This window comes from Coturnix japonica, chromosome 8 (assembly GCF_001577835.2).
Source record: "Coturnix japonica isolate 7356 chromosome 8, Coturnix japonica 2.1, whole genome shotgun sequence".
In the NCBI taxonomy this organism is placed as follows: Eukaryota; Metazoa; Chordata; class Aves; order Galliformes; family Phasianidae; genus Coturnix; species Coturnix japonica.
The window spans coordinates 8021288-8042092 of record NC_029523.1 but is presented as its reverse complement, the minus strand read 5'-3'; the positions used below and the strand labels follow the sequence as shown (position 1 = coordinate 8042092).

The window sequence follows — 20805 nt, the reverse complement described above, 5'->3', positions numbered from 1 at the left end:
GAGTTCCTGAGATCATCGGACCTACTGTGTACCTCGCTGGATCCACGGTGATGACTATATCTCTTTTGCTATCTGCAAAGACTCCTTGCTTACATTTCCTACTTTCCCTATCGCCTACCTTCCCTTCCCCGTCTCCCTAAAAAAACACCTAGGTCTTTAATAAACTGGTTGGACCAACATTTGAACCGTTGCTTCTTAATCTCACGCCGGGTATACACATATCAAAGAACCTTGCCTCCCTCCTACAAATTGGAGCGAGACACTGCCCAACCAGGAACTAACAACCAAATGAGTGGTCACAGAATGAAAGAGATTTTAAAACATAACATGGGGGTGTAGTTGTATCCCTTCCCTCAGAAGCCTTCTGACTCTTTGCTACATGTCAGATTTTATCTTCTAATGTTAATGTCTCGGTTGTCCTAAGACCTGTAAGGCTCAGAGTAAGCATGAACTTTCCTTGTGGCTGTAAGCAGTTATCAAACCTCTCGTCATTTGCTTTCTGAAAAGTAGGAACTGTGTCCCCTTCCATCCTTCAGCTTGTTGTTGTCTCTCAGTCATTTATACAGGCAGTTCTTTGAGATAATTCTTATGCCTTTTCCTCTTCTAAAAATAAATACATAAATGATTCAAAATGAGTTGCTGGTATCTACACAATCCATTTACAATCCATTTACTCACATATTTTTTTTTGCCTAAGCTCTGTTAAAAAGTCTAACTCCTAAAAGTGAATGATTATTACATCACAACCTGAAAAAACCATGATAAAATAAAAATGTTATTTAACCCAGATAATTTAAAATAAAAAACATTTTATTTCTCAAATTATTCACGAGGGGTAGACAAATGTTTCAATTCAATCGAAGCAGTGTTATCAATCCATCAGGGAACACTCAGACTCACATGATCAGGCAGTATTCTGTTCTGCATACCCAGGAGAAAGAAGGCAGTAAAGATCGCACAAACTAGTTTTAGTTTTAAAGCAAACTGTATCTTAGTAAGATACAAACTTGTGGAGTCTTCTTCACTTACTTCATAACAAAGTAACTGTCTTCACAGAAGACTGTAAAAATCTCTCTCTTTGAGGAGACTGGAGATGTGGTCTGATTCAAATGCCTTTGTTCCTTGTCTAAGGTGTGGGTTTTAACTGACCCAGATGCGCAGGGCACTACTTGGGTGTGTGCTCTGTGTGTCTCACGGGACAGGAAAATTATAACAGAACTCACTACCCGACTTCAACACTCATCTCATCTAATAATGCGCCTAAAACTGTATGATCCTGAGAGCTGTCATTTCTTGGGCTGATTACTTCACTCCTAAAATTTTGCTGTCACTTTGTATCGTTTTGCAATAGCAAACATTGCCAATGCCTTCACCTAGAATGGATGGACTGACTAGCAAATTAACTTTTTTTCCCCACTCTTCATTGACTTTTATGAATCTACCAAATATCAGAAATGACAATATAAAACTTTCAGGCCTGTGTCTACACTGAAATACTAGATACACACGTAACCACACACTTCTGCACAGATTTCAGCAACAAATGCCGAAACCTCAGCTATTCTAAACATGTGGGTCCCAAAGACAACTCCGAAACTCCAGGGTAATACTGCAATTTGTTATTTCTATTTGGATAAATCCTTACAGTACTTAAGGAAACACAATTAGATTTTACTGTCAACTTGGCAAGCCATTGCCACTTTGGGGAGCACAATCATGTGTTTGCCAGGCTCTTTAAACCTAAGGCAAAGGAGTTTAAGGTGTGACACAAAAGGCAAATGGTTCCTTAGTGATAGAGATGTCTGACTTCTTAATGCTGTTGTTCTGCTTTCTGAAAACGCACAGGTCTCTTAAAGGAATACTGTACTACTTGAGGAAGGTTTTCAGAATATATACCTTAATCTGTTTCCATATTTCACTATTTATAGAAAAACTGCTTAACATATAATGAAGGATTTTTGTTTTTTCCTCTGAATGTTACAGCGGTAAACAGACAGCAGGTGTAAATTAGTATCACCAAAGTGAGCAGAACTATGCCAATATGTTACCACTTGGAACTTCTCATCTGAATTCTGAGTAACTGAATTCAACAAAGGAATTAAATCTGCTTAACTCCACAACTCCTGCCCAGTGTTCCTCAACCCAGACTTGCCATGAAAATTGTACAGAGGAAAACTTAGCTTACGAGCTATCAGTCCAAGGTCTTTCCAGAAATATACTGCTGCCTTGGATCTCACAGCAGCAACTGCAGTGTGGAATTCTGCAACAGGCATCATTTTTACCAGGTAAGAGATTAACAAGTCGTTTAGATTTAGCCCCACAGAAACTGTGGTCATGGAAAAAAACAGACCTATGACCATGTTCAGACCTTCCAGTTAATCTACTTCACAGATATTTTAACAGCTGGAATTTGGAACAAAAGTGGCATATGTTCCTTAATCACTCTTTCTAATGATAGCATTTGTCCTCATAGTTCATTCTAGGGAATGTTTATCAGACTAGTGACAAAAAACAGTTAAACTTTTATAACAGATAGGGCAGAAAATTGGAATAAAGAAGCAGCAGCTCTATGATCACTTCAACGTCTTCTGTGAAAATTTACTAAGTTTCTCTCTTGGTTTCTCGATACAAATTTCAGTCCTCTACCTATTATTTCTGACTGTATGTCCTATGTCCACCCAGTGAGACATAAATAATCCAAGCAATTCGAACATGATGATTATGACACATACCACTTTGCAGTAATACTTCAGTTTCCGTCCACCTCCATACAGTCCGCTTTGAAATTAACATAAAGATGAAAGAAATACCCAGTTTACGGAGTAAAATTCAGTGAGTTTTAAAACAATCAGATCATCATTACACAGAATTTCCTGATGCAGCAGACCAAACTAACTGAAAGGAGAGCAGCAGGTAACTCACAGTTATGACTGCAGCGCCTTCTTTCAGAAAAGTAACTTTGAAGTGTAAATATGTCATCTAAAGAAAGATTACAAAGCATAGCTCTCTTATTCTGAAATGCTACACCAAGTGTTAAACCACAATTAAATATTAAGAACACTGATATTGTCAAGAAGTCAGTGTGGTCTTGTAAAGATGGCATATTCAAGACAGTTATTCCTGAAAGCTTTTACAAGGCGCTTCCTGAGAAAGGGAATTACCTTTAACAACCCAGTTCTGAACAAGGTTATCAGCAGCATTTGAGGAACTTCTGTTGTTTCTATGGACCCCCTTTCAGGCAAAACGCAAAGCAGATGCACTGATGGTAGCAGTAGCACTTAAATACCCCTTGGAGGAGTTAGCTTATTAACCTTGTGTCCTGGCTGAATCCCAGTTTCAACAATTACAGATTTGTTGTCTGAAATTCTCTCTGAAGATTTAATGTGCTGCATGATAAATAACTTCCTGACATTAGCTACCCTTTTTACTGAGAGGTCTTCACCATCAATTCTGTTTCACACTAGGGATGAAAATCATCTCCTTTTTCAGAAAGCACAACATATCAGAAGAACGTTAACTTCATGTATAAAGTAATCATAAAGAATGAAAAAGTTTACTATTTACTAGCAATAAAATAGAAACAAGCATTTTATCAAAATACTGAAGTTTGAACTAAAAAATGCCATAACCACTGCATCTGGAATGGACTGCCAAGGGAGGTGGTGGAGTGAACAACCTGGGGGTGTTCAAGGAATGACTGGATGTTGTGTTGAGGGACATGGTTTAGTGGGAGCTATTGGTAATAGGTGAACGGTTGGACTGGATGATCTTTTAGGTCTTTTCCAACCTTGGTGATTCTATGATTCTAAGATTTCTAAAATCATATCTGTCTTATTCTTACATCTCAGAAGAGTAAAACCCAGCAGAGCCAGAAAAGAAGCTTGGCAATAAGTAGTTGGCTCACTTGCATTAGAAGGACCACAGTTACTATTTTTTCCTTCTCTGCAGCTACCATGTTTTCTTTAATATAGTCAAGAGAAAAGAGAGAGAAGAGGCAGGAGCAGCTGTGTCTCAGTAGAATGAACCACGGAGTTATTTGAAAGAACATACTGGCACATTCTTATTTATGAAATTTCCATTTACTTAACTGTTTCATTTAAGGAACAGATTCGTGTTATGTGAATGTCATATTTGATTAAGCACTCCGCTCTGAGTTTATTTCTAATTCCCCTCTGCACTAAATTAAATAGTGCACAAGGTTATAACTTTGATTTCTCAGTTTCAAGAAAATTACCCAAACAGCGTCTGGCCTCCTGAACAAATAAGTGCACACCAGCAGATGATTACAGATTAATGATATATTCTTCACAACTGTGGAGCCTTCTATTAAAATTTAGTCCAGTAAAAATGTTTGATATTTCATTAAAAATACAAGAATATTTAATGTATTCTTTGAAATACTCTTAGCATGCATTGTACTTTTCAGTACCTCTTACTAGACATCCTAAGGATACTTAAAACTTAGCAACAACAACAAACACGTCTCTATTCTGGGTTACAGACTTGCTTATTGTTAAGCATGGGCTGATCTTTCTAGTGCAGCATGAAGTGATGGCAAATCAAACATCCCACAAGGTAGTAGACACTAAAATATTAAAGCTGGCTTATTTGGGGTTACTACTTTTTTTAGCTTAACTTTGGCTTGTACTAAATCAAAATGCTTTTAAAAGCATTGGGGTTTTTTTGTTTTGTTTTGTTTTTGTTGTTTTTTAAGAAGGCAAAAGCATTAACAAAGTATCCATTATAAATCCATCATGAGTAATTAAAAAAAAAAAAAAGAAAGAAAAGAATAACTGATCAAATCAACCTTCATTTAAAGGTAGAAGTAGTAAAGACACACATGTCCTGTCTGTCTCTGGCAGACACAACTATTGTCTTGTTGGTCTTGGTCCATACCTACTAGGTAACACTTCTAGGAAACAAACTAATCTTTGTGATTATTGAAGTACATGACAGACCATGGAATTCTACTCTTTAGTTCCTCCATTAAATTTTAGCTGTAAATTCTTTCCAGAACAGATACTTTTTTCTTGGGTTCTTTCTCCCCTATCACTGCTTCTAATAAACTCATCAGTTGATGAGTCCACTGTCCCTCACACCTTTTCAAGTCTTAATCTACCTGTCTTAATCTTCTATATATTGCTTATTATATTTCATCTAAGAGATTTTATCATCTCTCACCAGATACCTCCTTCTCATGTACACAAATTAGTTAACCAATTTGTTTTGACTCGTATAAGCTAGACTTTCATAGTTATATACTACATTTCCTAGAATGACTGTTTTTGGACCATATTTCAGCTTCATCCTTGAACTGCAAACAGTAGAGTTACATACCTTTAACTTCATGTACCTGTAAGCATATGTGGAATTATAATCTCAGTCTCACTTTTACTATTATATTATTGCTTATGTTATTGCTGTATTATTTGCTATTGTATTATTATTGCTATTAATAGAATTACAGAATCATTTAGGCTAGAAAAGACCATCCAGGACCATGAAGTCCAACAGTCAATCTAACCAACCAAGTCCTATCACTAAACCACATCTGTTAGTGTCATATCCACAGGTCTCACAATACCTTCAGGGATAGCAACAACATCACTTTCCAGGGAAATCTGGTCTAATTGCTTGATCACTCTCTCAATGAAGAAATTCTTCCTGATGTCCAGTCTAAATGTTCCCTGGTAAAACCTGAAGGCACAACCATGTGTCCTACCTCTCATTATCTGAGAAAAGAGATTGATACCTTCCTCACTGCAACCTCCTTTCAGGTAACCACAGAAAGTGATGAGATCTCCCCTTAACCTCACCTTCTCAAAACTAAACAAACCCAATTCCTGCAGAATCTCTTCATAATTCCTTCTTCCTGGTCTTTCACCAGCTTTGTTGCTCTTCTCTGCACACACTCAAGCAACTCAATATCCTTTTTGTAGTGGGAAGCCCAAAACAGAAGATAATATTCCAAGTGCCTACAGTCTATCTGGTCTGATCTCTTTGCTAAAGTCTTGGCCTTGAAGCTTATATTCCACCAATTACACACCACAGTTTGTACTGATATGTCACTGCCTCTACATTACAAAGCACTCTCCCTTTTCCTATCATCTTCACTCCCAAACATGATCTACACTATTTCCTCTCATCTTATGCTACATCTGACAGCCTGACAATATCCCTCCAGCCTCTGCTTTAGCAGAAAGATCACCATCATCACTTTCCTAAACACTGCTAAGAAGATCATTTGTGTCTACTGCTGAAATGAGATGCTTGAATTGTATTATTTTTAGTAGCCTAGTCTTTTGATAGTTTGTAATATAAAGGAATCATGGTGGTAGCTTTGCTAAAACGTGTCTGAGAACTCCTGTAGTGAACTGTCAATACAAAATACTCTAAGCACTCCTGAGCATAATACTGTCTTCATCACAAGCAATTTTCTACCTGAATACTTACTGAATATGAAATGCATATCAAAATCTTACGTAATGGAAGTAAAGAAGTTCTTTTTTCCTACTTGACATTGGATTACGATATGATTGAGACAGCTGTGAAACTCACCTAAAGAGTAAGTTAATACAATTTGCATATATTATTTTAAAGTGGTGCCCTCTTGCAAATATACATCCAATTTCCAGCTGATCTGAGAACAGTCTATTTTACACATACACAGGTATGAGGAATTTTGCCTGTCAATCTCTCAGTATTGTAAATCACCAGCAAGCTAAGTTTACAATAAAGGCAAGCTTTACATTAAAAGGTTTTATAATAGAATCCTATCAATTTTCCTAAGTTTTCTTCAGCACAACATACAGCTTGAATATGGCCTAATTTCCTGCATTTTCTGTGTGTACATGGAGCTGCACACATGGACATATCTATTACAAGTGGTAAGCATTATTATACTTCTGATAAAACATTAGATGTTTCCTTAGTGGAACAATCTAACCTAAAACATGTACAGGTTTGTGGGCTGCCATCACTTCTACTAAATGAACTACCTTCTTTGCTGCTTTCTAGATCACATTACTTTGAGACAAAGTATCGCAACAGTGAGATTAACACTGTTAACTGAGAGGCAGTATGCATGGCAAGTAGGAAATTCAAGCAAATAAAACAGAGATCCACCAAGTTTCACAGAAATATTTTAGAGCCTTTCTGATTTCTGAGGGGGGGGGGAGGGGGGGGGGGAAGAAAAAAAAGAAAAAAAAAAAGAAAGTAAAAATTAAAGCTTATCTCTAAGAAATGAAGATTTCTTTCAATAGTTCTGCTTTTATTCTTTTTTTCCCAAATCAATATAGCACCTATTTCAGAGGCATCACATTTCTGCAATACTGCCAGTATTTGAGATCTTATACCAAAGAGTCAGTATAAAAAAAAAACCAACTAAAACAGCAGCTAAACCCATTAAAAACATCATGCAAAATCGTTATTTTTCAACTTACATACTGATTCTGAAATAGCTTTGCACATGAATATTAGCAAAATTACTTGGGACCTCCAGCTCTTCACCTCCGTATTTAATTTATCTTCTACAATATCCATCTCAAATCATTTATGATGCTTTGCAGGATATTTACAACTAATTTAATTCTTGCCATCGTAATCTGGATCAAGAATATTTCTTTGTACTCTAAAAATAGGAGTTTGTAATCAGTATTACTTTTTTACATGAAAAAAAAACCAAAAACACCCCAAAACCTGACAACCTTGTAATGTGAGGTTCTTATTTAGCAATACTGCCCTCCAACTGGTTGCTCTTCCAGTAGTTTTATTAATTATCTTCCCACTCTGCTTCTTGAAGAGAGCTTATTCTTCCAAGATTCCTGTTGTGATCCCAGAGTGGCAATGTCTTGGTGTGTCAATGGCACGTGTCAAGGAATGTCAGTGATTTCTGACTGCACTCACTGTTTTATGCTGGTTAATAAACAGCTCCTTACTTTCATGTCTGAAACTCTCCCCCTCTTCTTTTCCATGGTTATTTAATACTTTTCAGTGTGCGTTCAATGTACAAATAATGTACCTTTCACTGGAATGTATGTTCTGTATCAAATTGCATAGTACAAAATCCTTCTGCATTGCATGCTAACACTTTTTTTCAGTTATCCCAGTTCTCATTTTGACATATCCCATGCTGTTTACACTATAAGGTACGTGGGACAAGTAAACTGTCCTCATAATACACTTGTGTAAAGAACACATTGATTATGTTGGAAACTAACGCTGAACATTTTGACTCTTACTGCACAAACACCTCATTCACTGTTTCATTTACTAGTTATACTGAGGAACTCAACACAAATCATGTTCTAAGTTGAAAATTGAGATTAAGTCTGCTGTGAAAGAATATAAAATGTGTCTCAAATTCAGTGACTATATAACATATATAGGCAAGCTGCTGAAGTATCTGTCTCTAACTCTCCTTGCTATCATTATCATTATCATTATATCTCAGTATTACTGAAGCAGTAGAAGGTCTGAAGTTGAAGAACAAATGTGTTGAAGTTAAAATCTTGTGTATAGATGAAAGTGAAAGTCTGTTTATATTACTACTATAATTGAAATCTAGCAGGAATTAGTGTAAAGAAAGAAGGAGGGACAGAGGGAGAGAGGAAGGAAGGAAAAAAGGAAAGACAAAAAAAAAAAAAAGAGGGAAGAGAAAGAGAATAAAGGAAAATAAAAATAACGAAAGCGTACGGGAAAAGGAAAATGGAAAAGAGGAAAAGGGGAAAAAAAATAAGGGAAATGGAAAGAGAGAATGGAAGAAAAAGGGAAAGAAAAAGCCTGACAAAGTTCTGACAAAGTTCAGTCTGCAGACCTGGGAAAATCAGTAAAGTAGCTGTGACTTGTTGCTACCAGTGTCAATACTACTGACTGGTACAGAGGGTACAAATACAGCTGGGAAAAAAAGACAGAAGGGATGAGCGAGTTAAGGAACATTGCCTGATCTGTACTTGAAAAGAGCTGACAGCTTACTAATTAGAACGGCTTTAAAAAAACTCAGTCTCACTCAGTAGGTGACCTGTACCTATTAAACATTTCTCTGTTGATTTGACAGTCAGCCATAATAATTAAGCCATGATTATACAGAGCTATTTTCAACACTTTATTTTCCACAATTGCATAAGACTTCATAAGGGCTGAGAAAAATAAAGACCACCACTGAATCAACCTGAACACCTGAGCAAGCTGAACAAATAGCTCTGTATATGAACAAGCTCCAATACTTCTGACTGAGTAATCCCTGTCGTGTCTGCAATCTGAAACTCAAGTAGTAGGAAGAGGCATTGATTTTTGATAAATGATTTGGAGCAAATCACATGCACGTATATGTTCACTGTGAATACTGTTTCAGGATTTAGCAAGTACATCTTATTGAACAGATATCGAGTACCGGAGGAGAAACCCAGAAATATCACAGAAAGAATACACTTTTATTATTACAAGCAACATGAATACCCACCGGTAGTGATACATGTATGCAAAAAACGACCTTTAAGAAAATAAGATATGAGTAGCCTGACAGTCTACTTGTAAGTTATGTGAACAATATATTGTTCAGTGCCAGGGAGTTTCACACAAATCATGCTACTGATGCTGTTTCTGTTTGCAGTGCTATGTATGTCAGCTTTACACCCTAGCATCATTTAGGTTTATTTTGCTCTGTCTGGCTTTCCTTAGATGCTGTACATTATATGGAGACATTTGCACTACCATTGCTAAGCAACTCCTCAGTGGACCAGAAGGTCCCCTCTCAATGTACCACAGCTGTGCCATGTTGCCACTGCCTCTGGTTATTTTACCCATGCTAGTCTCAATTTCATCATCTCTGGGCCCCAGATGAGAGACTTTATTCCCCTCAAGTATTCGTTTTCTGAAACAGCAGTCTTAATAATACCATTAAACTACGTGGTGCATCACCACGGACATCTACAAACTATTCCACATGTGAAGTAGTCACAATGAAACATTTCAGAGAGTGGGGTCAACTCTTGGAAAATCAAATAATGCCACATGCACTGTCCCCCAGAAACTACCATGCATTTCTAATTCAAGGTACTTTCTTTTGACTTTCCTTGCAGTAAAAGCCTGAGATTAAAACACTTGCTTTATTTCAGTACACTTGTTTAGTTTCACGGGCTAACAACAAATATGATCCCTGCTGCTTTCAAGGACACTTTATTATTTTGACAGTTCTCAATCAGCATCTCACATCAACAGGAGCAAAGCTGTAGGACAGGCATGCCCATCCCCCATTTGACAGTCATGCTTTACTCGTGCCATTGCTTTTGGCAGTATGCACATTTGTGAACAACTAATAACACTCAGTGTGGCCCAAGCAAGCCAAAAGGTTGGACACCCATGCCCTAATAGCTCTATGTGTGGCTCAGAAAACTGCTTCAACTCAGACACAAGAGACTGCAACCCACTGCTGAGCAATTCCATGTCAAAGGCAAATCAAAATACATACAACATTAATGACCTGAGTCTCTGACTTCAGCTTCCTCAACAGTAAGATTTCATTATCATGAAGTTTGTACAATACATATATACATATGTATATATAAATATATTTTGCTTTAGCTTCTACATATCCAAACTGAACATTTAAAAAAGGTACCATTCCTCACACTGTCCACAGCACTATTTAAAACTGGCTGATGCACTACTAATCTTGAGAGGTTTGTACAAAGTAGGATGCACTACCTGAAAATTATAATCATTCAATCAAATTCAACTACTTGTAAATAATTTCAGTGAAAAAAAAGAAAATATTATTCTAAATTAGGCTTGACTTGGAGACAGGAACTAAATCCTTTGAAATATAAAACACAAAAGTGCACAGAAAAGATGTAGTACAACATTGTTGGCTAATGTGTTTTTGAATAGCACTGCTTGTACATACACAGAGAATCTGCCTTGTATTCTTACCTTCTACATTATTCTCCATCTTGAGAACAGAAATGAAACATCTTAAGGACAGTCACTTTTCTAAGTCCAGTATTAGAGCAGAATACAGAGCAAAGGAGTTGGAGGAAGAAATGTTGTTGTCACTGAAACAACCAAGAAGCCAAGAAAATCCTGCTGAAATATGAGGAGTGTACAAGGCAGCCCACACACCCAACAGACCCAAAATCACTGGACTAACCTGTGCTGTGCATCCTCACCTGTTGCTTTAGGAAAAACAGCAGTGCATTAACCAGACATCATCACGCTGTCTCAGGAAATCAGATGAGGTTGGTTTAAAAGAGATGCTGTTTCTTTGTATGTTCCAATTGTCTACAGCTGTTCATCTGTCATAAAACAGAAGTAACACTGATTGTTGTAATGTGAGACATCATCCCCAAGAGTCCATTTTAGCACTGAGAGAATCAAGATGGAGTTGTCAAGATTTTTTAAAATTAATTTTTGTAATAACAATTGTAAATACGGCTGTCATATAAAAATAGCACTGAAGTACTTTTTCTTCCCTGTTTTAATCTACAAATTACTAAAGGTGGCTCCAGTCTTTTAGGTGCTTTCATTCAGCAGAAAACATGGATCAAAGTCACCTTTTTGTCTTAGGGGCTACAACAGCAAAGCAAGAAATATCTGTAAGGAGAGAACTGCTTCATCTTCCAATGTGCTGTAAGAGACACAAATCTGGTGCTGACATTATTGATTTTTAAGCCCAAAAACTTGGGAAAAAAAATCAGGTTAATTATTTTTAGAAATGTCCAACTTTCAAACAACAAAAATTGTGATGAAATATGCTGTAAATGGGAAAAATAAAAATAAAGAATGCTGTAAATGGAGAGTGAGTGATCATCCCAAACTGTGTGTCATGTTGAACATATCATAGGGGAAAGAGTATCACATTTCAGAGTTATGTCAGTAATCTAATATCACTACCTGTTTGTCAAGAGCAATCCTTGTAAAGTAGCATTTTATACCATAATAAGAGCACGACAGGTTTCAGGTGCAGCAGAGAGCCACTGCTTACTCTCCCAGACATGTATTACTGAGGAAATAAATAAACAAACATACAAAATATTCTGAATTTGAATTTCAATAATTTGAATTTCAAAATCAATAACCATAGCAGATAAGTGCTGGACAGACATAAAATGATTTTCAACTAAGAAAAGCAGTGACATTTAGGAAGCAAAAATCAGATTGAGCTGCTCAAAGATATGGAGGATGTCTTAGAATCATAGAATAACGGATTAATTAAGGTTGGAAAAGACCACTAAGATCATCTAGTCCAACCATCAATGCCAGCTGGAGTGACATGCAAAATGTTCAAACAGCAAGTCCAATCACTAGATGGCAGAATCTTCTAAACAGTTAAGCATGATCTGCTATTTAAGCACCTTTGGGAGAAAACCGGTGCAATCTTTTGTAAGAGAAGAGCAGTTAGTTGTTCTATCTTCACTTGTACAGTAGATCATACAAAGTTTGTTACTCAATCCAGTCACAACTATCTATTTTTTCTATATATCTATAAACTATATATCTATAGTTTTTCCCAGTTATCCCTTCCATAGGAAAACAAAAACAAAAACAAAAAACAAACAAACAACAACAACAAAAAAAAAACCACAAAAAACAACCAAAACAATCTTTTAAAAGTTTTATGTTATACAAATTATTTTAAGCATAAAGTTACAGTAGTAATTCTGGCTCACATTTTCAAATGTGTCACCAGAGGTTTGCTTCACAAATATTATGTCCTTAAGAGTCTGTTTGGTAACATTTGACATAGCAGCTAACAGTACTCATAAAACCCTGAAACGAGGAATAAGGGAATCTTATTCAGGAGGGGAGAATGAGTTTTTACATGGGTAGGCAGTGACAGGACAATGAGGAATGGTTTTTAAACTGAGAGAGGAGGTATTTAGATTTTAGGGGAAAAATTTTCACTCAGAGGCTGGTAAGGGGCTGGAACAGATTGCCCAGAGAATGTGCAGATGCCCCATCCTCTGTTCAAGGCCAGACTGGATGGGGCTCTGGGCAATCTGATCTGGTGTCTATTTCAGTTTCCCCAATCCCAGCTGAAGACACTCAGCAGAGTGAGTGTTTAGTCTTCTATTGGAATGAAAGATAATGCTTTGGCTATTTTGGAGATGAAAATATAAATGAATTTATGAATTGTATACAGAACTATATCATATCATTTTAAGGAGATGAAGTACAAGGCAGAATATATACACTCAAAACCATTCGACAAAGTTCAAACAGAAGCAAAAGCAGAGGACATGAATTTGACATTAGGGGAGGGTGCTGACACTGAAGAATACCAACACCCACAACAAAGAAGAGAAGATGGAGGTAAAGCTGCTAGTGAAAAACTGACTGCTGCAGAATTCTCAGCTGAGCTCTCTCTTGTACAGTCAAGTATTGCCTAATGCAGTGGAAAATCTATGGACCTCATTAATTCATATTTTAATAAATGATGCAGTGGTGTTTACAATACAATGAGTATTTTTAGATTGTAGCTGCAGCATTTATCAACATGCTGAAAAATGTGGCACTCAAGCCTTCTGCATCTCATTTAAGTTACAACCTTTCTAAGCAGTTGACTAACCATTCAAGAAGAGCTAACATGGTTGAAACAATGGCATTTACAAACATTTGTGGATAAAAGTAATTGCTTTAAGCTAGTTTGTTACACGCTAGAATTTTCCTGTTTGACTGCAGAGAATCTATACATACAACTTGGGATACTAAAGACAAAGTTGCCTATTACATTTCTGTTTATCTAAAAGCTCAGTACAACTAAAAGAGGTCAGTTTCTTCCCTTCAATAATTCTTGCCAAAATGTCAGCTATATATATTAAAAGATATGTTCTCTTTCTTACCTGGCAAAATTAAATGATTATTTTAGCAAACTGAGTCAGACCCAAGCAAAAGTAAAAAACAGAAGTTGCAGCCAAAAGACTAAAGGGAAGGTGAAAGGACTATCTATTCTGGAGTGGGATTTCACTACTTCAGCTCAAGTGCATTTTCACTGAGAAATCTTTATTACATAAGTCACTTAAAGGGACTCCAGACTCCCATTACACATACGCTCATGAATCTGCAGATCATGAATCTCTGCATTCAGTGCTACCTCTTGCAGACTTTCTTGGGGACTCAAGTAACTATAAATCTAGTATTATTATATTTGCGTATGTTTTGTAATATTCATTTGCAAGTTTAGATCAAACAGTTCAACTTCTGCTTTTATAACACATCTATGAAATATCAGATGCAGTATTTGTTTATTGACAGATAAGGAAGTGGTATAGACTGATTTCATCTTCCAATCACTAATAAAGTATCCCAGATTCATGAGCTTAACATAGGAGTTTGAGGAAAAGAGCTACCAACAGCAAATGAAGGTTGCTTGAAACAGGCAGTACCTGAGATAACTTGACTCATACAAGGCCATGGAATCAAGTAGGCTGCATTTAGGGCTATAGAGAGAGCTGGGAGTTGTCCTTACAAGAAAACGCATTACCATCTTCAATAGGTTGTGGAGATTTTGAGTTTGATTTTACCAATGTCTTGTACAGTCTCGTATAATATCTTCTAAATCAAATCAGGACATTATCCACCTGGATGGGTGGACAGGTATGTGCACTGTGTGACTATGTGTATATAAATGTATACGTACATATTCACTTATGTCAACACATAAATATACATGAATATAAGTTAAGAAATCGCAGAACATCGTGGTAAATTCAGAAAACCAAGCGTTCAGCCAGACTTAAACTTCTAAAAATCATTTATTAGCAACATACTTTGATTAATGACTATTTCTTATACTACCAATTAACAGTACTTAAAATTATTAATCAACATCATTATGTATAGAAAACTACTCCTCTTAAACACAGTCTAAATTAGGTGTGAGTACATAGTGCCACACAGATATCATGTAGATTATGTTGATGGTTTGCAGTTCTTGGTGGTCTTAGTGTCTGAGATCAGGGTGAGAGCATGAGAGCTCTTTGACAGGAATCAGAATTACAGCATGCTATTCTGCTTCTTTTCTTTCCTTGATTCCTGCTGTTTTTTATCTTACTTGGCTTTATGCCTCCCAAAAGGGGGGACTCAATTGCTCCTGATACTACTTATTTTGTATTTGCTTTAAACATTTCAACTTTTGGTATACTGAAAAGGATGTCCTGTGTATTTGTAGTCTCTTGTGCTTATCTTGCTCTTTATTTTACAACTAGCTGTTTTCTCACTGCCTCTTGTGTACCTAAAATACGCATGCATCCTTGCTGTTCACATCTCTCACCTAAGTATATGAAGTGTGCATACCCTGTGCCTTGCTATGCCCTAATATTTACAAACTACACTCATGTTACTTTTTATACTGTTTCAGTATACTAATATTTTGCATTGAGGTAAAATAGTATTAATTATATCCTGCTTTATGCACTTCTATTTTACATGTGGCCTCTTCTTTGCTACAGGTAACATCGTGTTCAAAAATTCTTGGCATAGAAGCCTATCAGAGGAGAGTAATTTCACCTTATTCTGAAAAGTGAACACTCACAAAATATTCTTAGATAAATAGCACTTGATGCTATCTCGTACCTCTCTGGCTTGGCTGATACTCATCTGCTGCAGTAGAGGGACAGCAAAATGAAATTAAGCAGATATACTCTGAACTGCAGCAGTGGATAGATTTACTTACAATATTTATCGTAAGGGGAAATTCTAATTGCATGAACAGAGATAATTGGATAATACTGCACAGTATCATAGATGTTATATAATTCCAGATAATATAATGCTCCAGTTCTGCTACCTCTGATGAATGAAATATTGTCACACGTCATTATTTTTACAGTCAGTTTTCAAATCTGGTCTTTTATTCCTAAGCTATCAAACCCTAAGTTTTATGATCACATGGAAAACTCATTTCTCTAAAAATAAAAATGTCCAATGGTTATAGTTCTTATGCCCAAACACAAAAGAAAACAACAAGATCTCCAAATCTCTCTAAGTCTTATTTTGGAATTCCTGGAACTTGAAAGTGTGCTGGGTGTCCATCTGTTGTGAGGCACTCTGTCACTTCATTTTTGAATCCCAACAAATGCAAATGCAAGAGGGGAAGGATTCATCAGCTTAAAGGCTTTTCCTCTGTTAACCATGCTCTACTTTGGATATTTTTTCACTTAATACTTATGAGAAATACATGTCTTATGGATTTACTCAGCGTGATAAGCAATGAGTGAAATACATTGTGCAATACCTCAGTTCTTCAGGGGTTACCTTAATGAATATCTTATGTGAATACAAGGTGTTGTCTTCCAGTAGGAATTAGATACAAAGGATAAATAAAACTTTATAATGCTTTTTTGAACAGCAAGGTACCAACACTACACAGATCAGTAAAGCCATGTGGATTCATATGGATTACAGGGTAAAGCTTAGCAAAAAGCACCAGGCCAATAAGTAAAAGAGCAGTAACAGATGAATTTGCTGATTTAACCATTTCCTTAGTCATGACTTCTGTAGCACATTTGCAGACCGGAGTACAATAGAAAATTGCTTCATGTGGAAGCTGGGCCACCAGTCCCAGATTTGTAACTGTCAGAGCAAGCATCCTCTTATCCTGAATCCACCTGGACAGTCTGACATGAATATGAAGTGTGCATAAACTACAGACTAGATGTCTTCACTTCAGAATTGCTGTCAGTGTGCTATATACATCCTCTGCTGACAATAAATTTTACATTTCTCATAATATACCAGTGGGCATATACTTCAGAAATGTCTTTGTATAAATAGAGCAAAGATTTCCAAGAACATAAAATGTCAAAATTTAACTCAAAAACCTTAAGTCATAAGAAAGACAAATAAATCCTTATAAAAAAATGACAGATCTTCCTCTAAACAGCACTATTTGAATAAGATCTAAATATCTCCTGCCATAAAAAGTTTATGTATTAATTTCAAACTAAACTTATTTAAAAAAAATAGTGTTTAAGTATTTAATGTTTTAAAGTTTTAAGCTGGTATTTTTCATTTATCCCACTAAAAAAAGAGACATCTGGATACGACAAAGCAGAAAGCAGAAATATGAGAAATAAAAGCTACAGCAAAAAGAAATACAGGTTTCCATCCACCAACAAACAGAAGTGAAATATGACATCATTATGTCAAGTACTCAATTATGGTTGCAGACTAAACACAGCACTTCCTTATTTAGTTTTGAAAAAGCATGTAAGGAGATTTGGACATCGAGTCTGAAGGTGATGTATGTACAATCAGAAGTAACATATTGGTCAATAACATCAAAAGTCAGAGTAGGAAGGACTACTAGGAGAAAAAACTGGAGTGAGGTAAGAAGGTAAGCTGAAGATACTTGAATATATCTGATATCCTTTCTTTTCAGCTGAGATCTGAGAATTTCACTGAAGTTAATGTGAAAAGTAGAACGTGAATCCATGTACAACATTGCACTGGTCACCAGGTATAGATATTGCAGATCCCCACTGAATCCCTACATTGCCAAAAAAAGAAATGAGATTTAAAGGTTAGTGAGATCTTCAAACAGAACTTATTTTCTTCCCATAACAAAACAAAAAGGAAGAAAAGCAACAATAAAAGTGGTCTCCTAAAATACCAAAATTAAATAATTGAGAAATCCCCAGTAGTGGAAACAAAAAAAAAAATAAAAAATGTCAGTTTTGCAACACTGTTACAGCACTGCAGAAATCTGCCCTATTTGTCAAAAAATGCTTCTACAAAAGCTCAGAAAGTGTTTAGCACACTGATAAAGCAGCTACAAACAAGTGACAAATTACAGCTGCCCAAGCCCTGAGAGATACACACGCAGTTTGTTGCACTTTGACAATTGCTTCTGTGGCCAGTCAGTTTGTTATAAGGGGCTCTGAAAAGTGTTTTTACAGGGGAAAGGAAAGACATTAACAACACCAGTGCTGCAAGGCTGCAGAAACAGCCCTGCTACCTACAGAGGTGACCATACAAGCAGAAGAAATATACTGTGAGAGACTCTGAAGGCATCATCCCCACTAAACCATGTCCCATAGTACAGCATCTAAACATGTTTTGAACACAAAGGAGGGAAGCCACCACTATGCTGAGAAACAGCCTCCTTCCCTCCCATTTCTTCAAGGCTATGATCTCTGCAGGACCTTTCAACCTGTCACCACAGTCACGCATGGTTTCCACAGTGCCCTGACAGCTCAAGCCCCAGACTTTGGTTCAGACTTCTGATGGTAACACGTAGATATCCTTAACTTAATCAAAGGCAACCTAGAAACCCAAAGAACCTGGAGAAAACACATACTGAGAGAACTGAGAGAAAGAAAATTAGATAGATGGGAGTGGAGTTTCCAGTGATGTTCTGGGAGAACTGGGAAAACGGGCTCTGTCACCTGCAGGTTATTAACCACCTTTAAAAAGACATACTCCAGGTAAATGTTTGGAGGAAGCTAACAAGTCTATTCAGAAAGCTCACTGACACAACAATGTCATAATATACTGAGGCTGTTACTCTCTTCAGGCATAAAAATAGGTTACAGTTCCCACCATGGCAGCCAAAAAGACATTCAGATGAGAATCCACACTGTCAAAATAGATGAGTATGTAGCATAAGGAAGATCATACTCTCCACATCGAGCAGAAAATGTAAACAGACTCTAACAAAAGCAAGAAGGGATAAGATGGAGTGCAATTATCAGCATTTTTCAGATAAGTAAAAAGATTTACGTGAATATTCACAGCTCGTGTTCTCAAAAGGGAAGACACAGTTTTCAGTAATCCCAACATGATCAATTCCTGTTAAAAACACGTGACATTTTTATAAATACATGCTTAAATAGATGAACATTTTAAATTGTGTTTTCTGAAATGGGGGTTGCACCAGCCTAGGTGCAAGACCTTGCACTTGGATTCATTAAACCTCATGAGGTTCACCTGGGCCCACTGTTCAGCCTTTATAGGTCCCTCTGGAATCCCATCCCTCTGGTGTGTCGACTGCACCCCATGGCATAGCATCATCACCAAACTTGCTTGTGTGCACTCAACCACTCTGTCAGTCTCACTAAATTAAAGACTATCAGCCCCAGCACCACCACCTGGGAGACACCACTCATCACCAATGTCCATTCAAATACTGAGCCACTGACAACCCCTCTCTGGTCTCAATAATGCTCTCCATAAGTGTTCAGCAAGTGGAGATGAACATCAATGAATGCCACTTTTTCCACATGGAGTGTAGAAAGTTGTGTTCAATGACACATCTTTGCTTCACATGCAATTCCATGTGAAACACCATTTTATCAGACTGCCCCTTCCATGCAATTTGTCCCACAGCAACAAAATGTAACAGAATACTGGGGGGAAGGTTCAGCTTCTAATGCCATCCCACCAACATCCGCCTCTGATGTTATGGGCCATCACCATAAAATAGGAGGCATTACTTTTGGAGCAGTATCTGGGTGTTTGTGTATATAAAAAGTGATCACATCATATACATATATCTGAGTATATGTATACTCTCAACTTATTTGTAGTTGTATCTTACTGTACGAGGGTCATTGAGGTACTTCTGGTCTAAAGACAGCAAGGTCTTCAGCAGAACATCAGCCCCAGGCAGTCCTACTACCACACAGACTACGGCCATCATAAATAACAATGCTAGCACAAGAAAGTGGCTTCATACAGGAGCATGGGGAGACCATCTGAATCATCACCACACTCTGTTTCATGTTCATATGATTAAGCAGTATGTTTATTTTCCTTTCTGTCTTGCATTTGTACCTAGAGTAAACAAAGTAGTGAAAAATATGTAACAGACATCCTTATTCTAGTTAGAAACTAAAGGGCCAGATAATTCATTATAAATAGTAGGGTCAAAGATGCTGAGCACTGTATTCATGAAACCCATTCAGTTCATGTAAGTAAGAAGCCAAGGGTTTCCTTACCATAATATTCCCAACCCCCACAATAACCTACCCAAATTAAAATTACAAAAAGAAAGTAAAACAAAACCAAGACAGTATGTCTACACACAATGGTTTCTCCAAAAGTAATGCCTCCTATTTTATGATGATGGCCCGTAACATCAGAGGCAGATGTTGATGGGATGGCAGTTGAAGTTGAACCTTCATGCCTCTATTCCATTCCGTGATAAACGGCAGCAGAAGAGCACTCTGACAGAACGGTTTTTGACATGGAAGTGCATATGAAGCAAAGGTCTGTTACTGACAAGTTGTATTTGAAATTATTATTTTGCTAGAATTATCCTAACGTCAGAATATATGGTTAAGCTCTTTACCCCATATTTTGTTGGACGTATAAATACCAAGTTCATGCCTGCTACAGGTTTCCACAAATTAAGTTACGAGTCCCACTTGTCTCGCTCCAATTTGTAGGAGGGAGGCAAGGTTCTTTGATATGTGTATATACCCGGCGTGAGATTAAGAAGCAACGGTTCAAATGTTGGTCCAACCAGTTTATTAAAGTCCTAGCCGTTTTTAGGGAGATGGGGAAGGGAAGGTAGGCGATAGGGAAAGTAGGAAATATAAGCAAGGAGTCTTTGCAGAGAGCAAAAGAGATATAGTCACCCCACCGTGGGTCCAGCGAGTACACAATAGTCCCGATGATCTCAGGAACTCCGTCTGATCACCGCGGGGGATGGAGGACAGGCCAGGGAGCTCCGCAGCAAAGCCGGTCCCGGGGTTCTTCCGACCAAAGTTTTCCCCTCAGGGAATTCTCCGTCAAAGGTGTCTTTGGAGGTTTGTCTCCAAAGTCCCCAGTTTAGTGAGGGCCTTTTATCCCCCATTTCGGTGGAAT

The 20805-nt window shown here is 37.2% G+C and overlaps 1 long non-coding RNA gene across 4 annotated transcripts in view; it reads right to left on the bottom strand.

Moving 5' to 3' along the window:
- The window catches only part of LOC107317314, an 84147-nt gene extending 64809 nt beyond the window's left edge, over positions 1–19338 (bottom strand). For all 4 annotated transcript variants that reach the window (XR_004308186.1, XR_004308185.1, XR_004308188.1 and 1 more), the window contains exons 1-3: positions 11890–19338; positions 11166–11291; positions 10930–11051 (exon numbers count right to left, since the gene is read on the bottom strand). This is a non-coding gene — a long non-coding RNA (uncharacterized LOC107317314). The remainder of the gene's footprint in view (positions 1–10929; positions 11052–11165; positions 11292–11889) is intronic.
- Between the last annotated feature and the right edge of the window lie 1467 nt (positions 19339–20805).